This window comes from Gallus gallus, chromosome Z (assembly GCF_016699485.2).
Source record: "Gallus gallus isolate bGalGal1 chromosome Z, bGalGal1.mat.broiler.GRCg7b, whole genome shotgun sequence".
NCBI classification, from domain to species: Eukaryota; Metazoa; Chordata; class Aves; order Galliformes; family Phasianidae; genus Gallus; species Gallus gallus.
Window position 1 is genome coordinate 79,441,557 of NC_052572.1, and position 10,553 is coordinate 79,452,109.

Sequence of the window (10,553 nt, forward strand, 5' to 3'; positions counted from 1 at the left end):
TTCAAGTGGTTATCTTGTGTTGGCAAAGCTTAAGGGGACTCTTAAAACTCTTTTCTGCTCCGATGAATTATACCGTGCCATAGAAATCTCCTTATGCTCTGGAGTTCAACTGTCTGGCAGCTAAGTTGAAGGCACACTTCCTGACACAGTACTGGCCAGAGGGCCACTACCAACAGGTTATTTGCATGGGGTCACTGTGTTTCAGGCAGCATGGAGACTTGGCCTCAGAGCCAGGGAATGGCTTGAACACCTCCAGGGACAACAATTCCACCACCTGCCTGGGCATTTTGAGAGGACATTTTTCCTAGTATCCAACCTGAACCTCCCCTGGCACAACTGAAGGCCATCACCTCTTGTCCTCCTGCTACTAAGAGGAGGGGGAGAAAGAGCCAACTCCCATGCAGCCACAATCTCCTTTCAGGTAGTGGTGCAGAGAAATGAGGTTTCCTTTGAATCTGCTCCAGACTGAACACTCCCTGCTCCCTGCTCCTTCAGATACTCCCATACTATTGTGCCCCAGATCCTTCACCACTCTGTTGCCCCTCTCTGGACATGATCAAGAGCCCCAGTGCCTTTCTTGCAGTGAGGGGCCCAAAACTGAGCACAGTACTGGACGTTCAGTTTCACCAGTGCTGAGAACAGCCGGCAGATCGCTTCACCAGTCCTTCTGACTGCACTATTTCTGACACAGGCCAGGATGCTGCTGGCATTCTTGGCCACCTGGGCACACTGCTGGGTACGTGCAGCCAACTGTTGACCAATACCCCCAGCGTGCAACGTATCACATCGTCACTCTCCTCTCAGAGGCAGCACCGCCACTTTAAACACTCCGCCGCTTAAAGCAATGCAGGTGGGTTGCGGAGACATGAAAAATGCTTAGCACAAGAGGAATTCCATTTCACAAACAGAAATACGTGCACTCAGCTCCCAGCTGACCTCGAGATGTGAGGCAAAGGCAGAGGCAGGGCCCGTGTCTCTGTCACCTTCCGACACGCACTTTTCGAGTACCAATGCCTCAGAGCCCTGAGGAATCTGAGGGCGGCCCCCACCGCGGCCTACCCCTTCTACCTCCTCTCCTCTCTCTGCTTCTGCTTGTCAATAATGACGGGCTTCGGGGGAGGCTGGAATTCTGTGGGCTCTCCATCGCCGTTCATTCAACACATCGAGGAAGAAAACCACCCGGTGAAGATAAAACGCTCAGAAAAACACCGTTCTCAAAAGGCACCGTTCCCCACAGCCTCGCAGCTCAAACCCCCCGCAGGCGGCCGCCATAGTGACTACGAGTACTTCCGGTCCGCCGGCGCCAGAGCGCAGGGTGGCTACGGCAAGCTCGGAGGGCCAAAACTGCCCTCAGCGCGAAGCGGAGCTGTGTGTCGCTCTACTCCTAACCCCTTCTGAGCTCTGTTCATTATCTGATGGGTGTATTTGAAGTGGAGGGTATTTGACGCTGCTTAGAGAAACGAGGGGCCTGTGAAAAAAAGGAGCGTGCTGCATTTTGTGGTGCAAGATGTTCTGGGAACTGCTGCTAACAATGCCCAGCAGGCTTCCTTTTTGCTGGGGAGAGGTTTAGCAAGGATTTTTTATATGAAAAGAGTTCATCCTATATTTCGTTTCCACTGACCTTCCGTCGTACTGCTTGAGAAATTGCTATGTCTTGCTGTAGAGAATGCACATGCACCTGCACTTGTATCTGCACAAAGAATCATCTAAACATCTCTGTACGGGTTTCTTTTTGGCACTGGGATGGAGCTGTGTGGAACACAGACTTGGATGAATCTTCAGTCGGGTGCAGGGACGCGTAATGCTCATCTTAGATGTCACGCTGACAGCAGCAGTAGAGAGGCAAATGTCATAGGGTTTCATGTTTTTTTTTTTCCTTTTGTTTCAGTCCTAACCGTGGAAGCATAGAAGCGTTACCCAGACCAATTGAGCATTTCTCACATGTGCTTTCTACCAATGACACAGGGCTATGGAAGTCAGCATAAGAAGCATCTGTAACAGCCCTGCAAAAGACTGGTGAGAGTTACCCTGGCAGCCTCTTTTGGCAACCTCAGGTCTCTGTAAGCTCTCAAGCTGTGTCGTAAGTCCTCTCGTGGTGCTGACTCAGCTCTCCCTGTCTTTGGTGTAGGAGAGCTGGTCTTCAGCTCCTTCCTGTTTCCTGCCTATCTGCTCCCTGCTTTGCCCGTGGCCCAGTGAGCCTTTTATTCCTCGCCCCCAGATTTGCACGTGTGGATAAGAGCATCTGCTTATGTGTGCTTCTTTTCTGCTTGTGGTGTCAGGCTGAGCGACAGCTCCCAGCCGAGCTTGTGGTGAGCGAGACACGGAGTAGCTGGAGATGGAGTTCTCTGTGTCACTAAAGCATGGGCTTGATGGCTGTCGTGAGCCAAAGCAAGAGAGTTTGTGTATTTGATTTCTGCGTTGGGCTGAGCGGGTAGAGCAGGGCAAGGGGGCTGATTTGGACGTGCTGCTTTCCCAATACGGTGCTGTTGGCGTGGCAGTGCTTCTGGCGTTGCAAATTGTGTCAGATGTCAACGAATTCCTTGGAATCTGTTGAGTTGACTTGTGCAGGTTTCATTCTGGAGCTGAATTATTCCCGGACGCTTCTGTGCATAGCCATGGCCTTTGCTTCTTTCTTTCCTCCTCTCTTTGTTGTGTTTGTCACTGTGCAAGCCGTGAATCACCAGGAAGCAGCTGAAAGTGCTCTGGAGTTGTGGGGGACAAACTCCCAAGAAACAATGTGCAGCTTCAAAACCCCAAAGTTTGGAAAGATGAGAGGTGCGCAGCGCTCTGCCTGGTGCAGGACACGATGCGCTCTGCAAGGCGCTTTCCACGAAGACCTCAGATCTGTGCTGAAACTGCATCCAAAGCAGCCCAGTGCCCTGTCCTTGTTGTACCCGGAGGTATCGGTGCCAGGGGTTGCTGCTGTGTTTGCAATGCCATTGTGTCAGCAGGGTGACGTTCATGGTGTGCGATGCCCTCGGTCATTGAAGGCATCCTTGCAAATGTTCCTAGTGAGGGCCATGTTTCATTGACAGCATAGGTTGTTTTCTGGAAAGTGAAACAGTGTGCTTGTGTACGTCAAGACCACATTCATTTCCAAGTGACCACAGTGCACTTCACGTCTGCTGCCATTGCCACTCGGCCGTCTTGTGGTTGAAGCCGGTGGGTGTTCAGCACCACAGCGTCCTTTGCTTACTCCCCCCTTCCCGGTGGGATGGGGGAGAGAACTGTGGGGGAAGAAAAAGAAGGTAGAACTCATGTGTTGAGAGAAATCTCTTTCCAAAGGTAGAGGAAAGGACAGAAGTAATGAATATCTATCTATCTATCTATCTATCTGACTGTCTATCTATCTATCTATCTATCTATCATTGAGTGTATCTAACGAGTGATGTAGAAGCAGTGGCTCAGCACCTCCCAAGCAATGGCCAAGCAGAAGAAGAGACTCAGATGAACTACCACCCCATCCAAAACCCATTCCACTTGATGTCATATGATATGGAATATCCCTTTGGCCCTTTGACGTCAGCTGTCCTCATTTGGTTTCCTCCCAGCTCGTTCTTGAGAGCTTTGCTGAGAACGGCCTTGGCTCTGTACAGGTCTGCTTCTCAGAAATTATAAATATCAGAGTGTTCTCACTGTTGTAGCATCATAAGAGAGACTGAAGAAAAATGGATCCCACCTGAGACTAAGACAGCCCCCCAGAGTCCGTGCAGTGAGACGTGTGGGGCTGCAGGATCTGCATTTCCCTGGCAGCATTGGCCAGGGGTGCTGGGGAGGTTTGCGTGCTCAGCTTGGGCATCGCGCTGCTGTGCGTGTCAACACAGCATGCTTTGTGCTCTCCGAGCAACAGAACAGCGTTTCATCACCAAGGTGCCATCATATTTACTGGAACCAGATGCATTTGTGTCTCTGAGGCTGGGCTTACCCTATGAGTGCGTCTCGAAGGAGCTGTTTTGATTCCCTTTGTCCGTGTGCGAGCGGAAGCTCTTATCCCCCCTTGTGTTCTGTCCCAAGGTATTACTCTTGGTGGGCAGAAGGAGCCGGTGGATTCAGCAGCAGTAGACTCTGTTGGTTTCCTGTCTGCTGCTTCATCCCTGGAGCTCGCTGCTGCACGGAAGAGTACAGGCGTGTTTATCCCAGGGCTGCTGTCAAGGGGAGCCCGGTTGGCGTAGCAGTGAGCAGCAGCTAACGGGCTGTGCAGAGGAGGGCTTTGCAGAAGGAGCAGGAGTGCCTGCGTCCATCTGTATCCTCGGATACGTTCTGGCAGTGAGGCAGCAGCTGTGGCCACAGTGACTGAATGCAGACTTGGCAAGACCCCCAAGGCTTGGGGCTGCCACGTGGCGTTTCCACCCTCCTTTATATGCCTGGCAAAGCACAGCCACCCTGCACCCAGGGCAAGCGTTTGTCTTAGTGTCATGTTTCACGCTGTCTTGTGAAGCTCAGGCACTGGGGGCAGCTTCCCCCCAAAGAAAAGGAGGAGGCAATGAGGACGTCATGGAAGCCAAAAGGCAAAAATGCGCTCGGGAAAGAAATTGGCAAAGCAGTCTGGTAGTAGTGCTGTGTTTCTCTTCCTTTATTTCCATCCAGGTGCAAGAGATGTCTGCTCTAAGCCGCCCTTGGGTGCAGAGAAGGACCCTAGTGTGGATTTGCCATAGGCCCAGCAAGAGGCTCAACAGCACCAAGCGCCGGGTCCTGCACTTTGGTCCCGACAACCCCATGCCAGCTTCTCCAGGATTTGGCTGGGATGGAATTCCAACCACGCACTGATTTCTCGAACGCTGGGGTGCCCTTTTGGAATCCTGTGGTCTTGTGACGTGGTCTTGCCTCCCCACCTTGTCCGTCCATGGTGGAGCAGCCGGGTGGCCCTTAGTGATGTCATAAGCGGCTAGAATGAGGGGAGGAGCAGCGCGTGCTGCTTCCCTTCATTGGAGCGCTTGAGCTCGGCGTGAGTACGTGGCTTGTTGCACTTGTGCATCTATTGAGTCCGTTTGTCTTCATCCCGTCTTGTGCAGCGCCTTGTAGGTAAGCTGAGACGGTGTGGGATAGACGGCTGGGCAGCGAGGGCTTGAGAAGTGCTGGCTGGCAGAGCTCCTAGGATCATATTGCTTAGGCTGGACTGTCAGAGGCCATTTTCCCCCAGGCCATCACTTCCAAAGCCATCCATCAAGATGGCATTTGTCCCACAGTTCTTCCCTGGTTCTTTCCTTTGCTCAATTGTGCAAGCTCACTGACCTGCTCTTTCTCCCTCCCCTTTCCACCCTCCGCCTGCTCCCTTGGTGCAGCTTTTGCTCGTGGAAGATCAGAGCAAAGTGACAAGGAACGGCTGCGGGTTCGAGGATCTTCTTCTCCCTTGTTCTGATCTCTTGCCAGGTACGTGCCATGTTTTGTATTGCCACATGGTTCAGCAGCCCGTGTTTAGTCACACCGTGTGTAGTAACACAGCCTCGTCCAGCTGAAATGCAGCTCTGGTCACGTGTGGGATTTCTCCACTTCCTCTCCAGCTCAACCCTCAGCAGTATGCTGCCTGTAGTGCTGGGAGCAGCTAGTGTGAAGGAAGGCAATCCCTTAGGCAAAGAGCCCTAGTCCCACTCTGTGCAGAGCTGCACAACGTGAGCCAGGGGCACAGGCATGCATGCTTTGGCTGTGTGAGTGTGGCCGACAGCGGTAGGGAGCACAGCAGAGATGCAGGCAGAGGAAATGCGTGGGCAAGGCTGCGGCCGGCGCTGGTGGTGAGGCTGCTGCTGGGAGCTGGGGGTTGGGGAGCAGCTCCAGCCCCAGCAGTGACACCTCTCCCTGGCCTGCTACTGCACTCTCAGCGTGCTGCGGGCAAATGCATCTGCTGCTTTGTGCCAGAGTCCCCATCTGCTAGCAGAGGGACAGCGACTTGGTCCAATGCTGCGTATTGCAACGGCTGTCCCGTTTGAATAGACTGCACAGTGGTTGTTTCTAGAAGTAGTTTTGAAGAAGTCTCTTGATCCAGTGCTGTATGAGCACAGGAAATGTGTTTCTTTTCTGTTGCAGCTTGTCGCGCCTGCTGTGATGGGCATCGCGAGCAGCGAGATCAGCCGTGGGCCTGACCGGGCGTTGACGGAGGTACAGTGTGAAGCTCTGCTTGGTCTCTGTTCCCTGACTTGGGCCAGCAGAATGAGCCACCGGTGTGCTCTCCTGCTTTTCAAGAGAGAGAGCATCCTTCCGGCTCTCTCGGTGTCTCTGAAGAGCTGCCTTAAAAGCTTCATTTCCTTGCTAGTGGCATCGAGATGGCACCCTGAAATCTTCCTTGTTTGTCCTCAGCTCCTCACCATGGCCTGTGCTCTCTGTTTCAGCCTGAGAACCAGGGGAAGCCCTTGCTGGTCCAGGAGGAGTTATCTCTTAATATTCCAGCTATTGCTGCTGGCCATGTTATTAAGAGATACATTGCCCAGGCAGCGGATGAGCTCTCCTTGGAGGTAAGCAGATAAAGAAGGCGTTCCTTGTTGTCACGGCCAGAAGAGTATACCGTGTGAATGCATCAGGAATATTCTCAGACACCTTCAGAATGCCTTGTGAGGCGAAGCCCAGAAGATGCAGGTCCAGATAGGACTTGCACTGGGTTGGATGCAGGGAGGAGTTCAGCCATGTCTAAAAGATGGTTTCATTTGGCATGCTTGCACTGTATTCTGTGTGGTGTGTAAGGCAGTGGCTCTTGTACCTCCAAGCCCAGCTTTCCCACGGGAAATGCCTGAAGAGCTGCCCCGGTGCAATTGCTCTCAAGCTGTGCGCTCTTTGGCAGTGCAGAAGAAGGGTGCCATCTCAGCTGTGCTTTCCTCCCAGTTGTGCTGACGCTGGGATTGATGTTGCAATGTCTTGCAGGTGGGAGACCTGGTGTGCATTACTGCTATGCCAGCAAAGGAGCAAAGCCCCTGGTGGAGAGGCAAGCATGGCTTTCAGGTAGGCACAAGCTTCAGACTCGTGGGCGCAACTGCAGTCAAGTCAGGAACGTCAGCTTAGAGCTGCTCGTCCTGCACAGGGTGGCTTCTGGACATCAACAGCTTCCCTGTGTCGCTGTCAGAGGACTTTCCCTTTGGCTCTGGGCTTGGGTAGGAAACTATCTCCTCATTTGACTTAGAAGCAAGAGCCTCTCGTGCTCCATACGCAGTCAGAAGTTGACCACCTCTGTCCATTGTACAAGCACGGAGGACAGAGCCATCTTCTCTGGAACCAAGTATTGTTTTTGTAGGTCTTCTGGCTGCAAATGTTGAATGAGGGTTACTTTTCTGCAGGCCAATCTGTCTTGGTTTAACAGTTGAGGCCTGATAAACGCTGCATTCAGTATTCCATCCCTCTTTTTGTTCTTGTTCCAGGTTGGGTTTTTTCCTGGTGAGTGCGTGGAGCTCATTAACGGAAAACTTCCTGAGGCCCTCGTCAATTCAGCACCAAAGCCAGGTACGGATGTTACATGTGATGGCGCGGGGAAGTCACATGGAGTCTTTTTCTGGGTGTGTTCTGTGTTGAATACCTCCTTTATCCATCCCACGTTCTCCTCTGTGTTGACGATCCTTCCTGCATCCCACGGGGCGTAGGGCTGCTGTTTTGTAGGCAGTGAGAATGAGGGCTTGGGCAAATGCTCGAATCCTTGTAGAATGCAGTGTTGGCAATGTTCTTGCCGCTTTGACGCGCTCTGTAGAATGTGTTTCCGCTCAGCCTGGTCCCAGTGAGCCCAACCTGAAATGAACTGGTTTCTTCCTTTTGTTGTGCAGTGCCAAAGAAGCGTGGCAAGCTCCTCAGCTTCCTTCGTTCCTTCGTGAAGGCCCGCCCAAAGGAACCGAAGCAGCGGGAGCTGGAGAAGGAGAAGGAGAAGGAGAAGGAGAAGGAGAAGGAGAAGGAGAAGGAAGGGGTGTTTGGCTGTGACCTGGGAGAGCATCTTCTCCACTCTGGCCGTGATGGTAAGGAACAGCCCATTCCTGAGAGCTTCCTCCCTCTTTTGGGCATGTAAAGATGAATGGGAGATCGTGTCCAGCAAGGGGCAGGCTGATAGCGGTGGAGAAACGTGAAATGGGAGTTGATGGCTGAAAGGGAAGCTGAGGCTAATGCTCATAGGAGGCCGGCACACTTGTATTTGCTTAAAGCCAAAGGTGTAAGCCAATGCCACGCTAGCCTGAAAACAAAGGAAGCCTTTTGGCCCAAGAGAGTGTCCTGCGTCAGTTTCCTAGCTCTTCTGGACATGAGGTCTCACGCCTCCATTGCGGTGGGAGCTGTGATGGGACTTGTGGCAGTGTCTCTGGCTTCCCCAGAATTACTTTCTGCAGGCTGCTTGGCAGGTCCTGGCATTTCTTGAAAGCCAAGAACACGTCCGTGTCCAGATTTGTCCCTTTCTCCTGCCTGTCTGCGACGGGTGCGACAGCCTTCTTTCTCCTGTGAGGAGGAGGCAAGCAGTAGCCTGGCTGGGCTTAGTGGATGGGATGTGACAGGGGCAGCGGCTGAAGCAGGACTTGAATCAGGAGCTCAGCTAAGCGCTGGCCCTTGTTCTGTAGTCCCCCAGGTCCTGCAGAGCTGCGCTGAGTTCATCGAGCAGCACGGCGTGGTGCAGGGGATCTACCGCCTGTCCGGCGTGGCGTCCAAGATCCAGAAGCTGCGGTAAGAGTGCTTCTGGACTGTATGTTGTCTTGCTTTGGAGTTGTTTTCCTCTTTCTCCAAGCCCTCTGTTTTTGTGTCCTTCTCTCCAGCCATGACTTTGAGTCGGAGCAGATTCCGGAGCTCACCGTCCGGGACATTCACAGCGTGAGCTCCCTGTGCAAGATGTACTTCAGGGAGCTGCCGAGCCCTCTGCTGCCCGAGCAGCTGCATGGCAAGTTCTCGGTAAGCACAAGGCAATGGCCTTCATGTCCCTCGTCGTGGCCTTTTCCATCCACACACACGCCTGCGCACCTTTTTTTGGTCTTTTTTCTGTTGAAGTTGGGGTTTTGATGGACATCCAGTGAGTGTCTCTGTACAACAAGCAGCTCGTGCTTCCTGCACACCGCGTGCACATAACACCTGGTGTGTGCATCCTGCCATTGGAAATGTGGGAGATGGGAGCAGCAGTGCCCTCTGCAGCTCGGAGGCCCTTTTTCTGTTAGCCCCATACGCTTGACTCGCATGATGTGTGTCTCAATCTTTTTCTGCTTTCTTCCAGGACGCTGTTTGTGCTGGTACCGATGAGGAGCGGTTGCTCAGCATGCAGGAGGTCATCCAGCAGCTGCCCGCGCCTCACTACAGGTCAGAAAACTGCTGCCCTCAGTCTGGGGAGCTCAGCCCTGCTGCACTTCAGAGGGCGATGATGCGATGGCAGGCTTTGTGTCACACTGGCAACGTGATGCCTGTGTGTGTTGAAGTGGTGGATGGCTGCGTGGGGTGAATGGATTGGGTCAGCTCCTGGGCACGGGGGCACGGCTGGTGCAGCTGATGGCTGCAGCTGTGCTGTGCTGGGGCTTGGTGCTGCAGCGTGGCACTTGGGAAAGCTTGATCTACTTGCTAGTAGCAAGAACAAGCAGTGGCATGAAGTGAGGTTTGTTTGGTGAATGTGAGCACGGCGTGCTCAGTGGTGCTGAAGGTTTGGCTCTTGCTTTCCAGGACGCTGGAGTACCTCATGAGACACTTGGCTTGTCTCGCTGGGAGCTGCTCCATCACAAACATGCCCGCTAAGAACTTAGCAATTGTATGGGCTCCCAACCTCTTCAGGTAAACTTCTTTTTCCGTCTCAGCACAAGGCTTAGATCTGTTCTCCCACGGGCACACTTTCGAGAGGAGGACAATTTGTGCTCTCTTGTTTTTGTCAAATGGGGCTGGTGTGTCCTTGATTATCCGGGAGAATTTCTTCAGTGGCATCAGTGCTTGCCCACTGCGGAAGTCTCCACAGCCCAACTGGACAGCCTTTGGCTGCCCAAATGCCCAAACGTGGGGAAACGATCTCGGGTCAATGACTTCTCCAATCTGCCTTTTCTACAGATCCCAGCAGAACGAGGCTGCCTGCGCCAGCGGAAGAGCTGCCTGCGTGGAACTGCAGAGGCAGTCGGACGTGGTAGAATTCCTCATCACCCACACCGACGTCCTCTTCTGCTCCAGCTCCACGTCAGGCATCGGAGATGGAGCAGGTGAGTGTCTTCCTGCATGAGCTTTGTCTTGATGAGACACCTTGATCAAATGCAGGCCTTCTCCAGGATTGTTGAGATACGCTTTTGCTATCAGGCGGCCAGCAGGCTTGTGGGCTTAGATGAGAATATGGCAACCTGTGGCTGGATGCGGAAAATGTCCAAGCCCAAAGTTGAGCATGAGAAAACCGTCCCTGTCATGGTGATGTTTTGCGTGCAGGTGAAGCTTGATGAAAGGGTTTTGACCTCCTCTTTTTCCAGTGGTTCGGATAAGCAAGGCTGAGAGATGTGCGGCACCTCCCACAGAACTGTGATGGCTGTGCCGCTGCTTTCTGCTCCTCCCTCTTAGCTGTGGTCTTCCCTTCCAGGGCGCAGTTCTTCATCAGGGCCCACGTCTGAGCGGGTGTCTTCTCCTGCCACCAAGCTGCTCACCCTGGAGGAGGCACA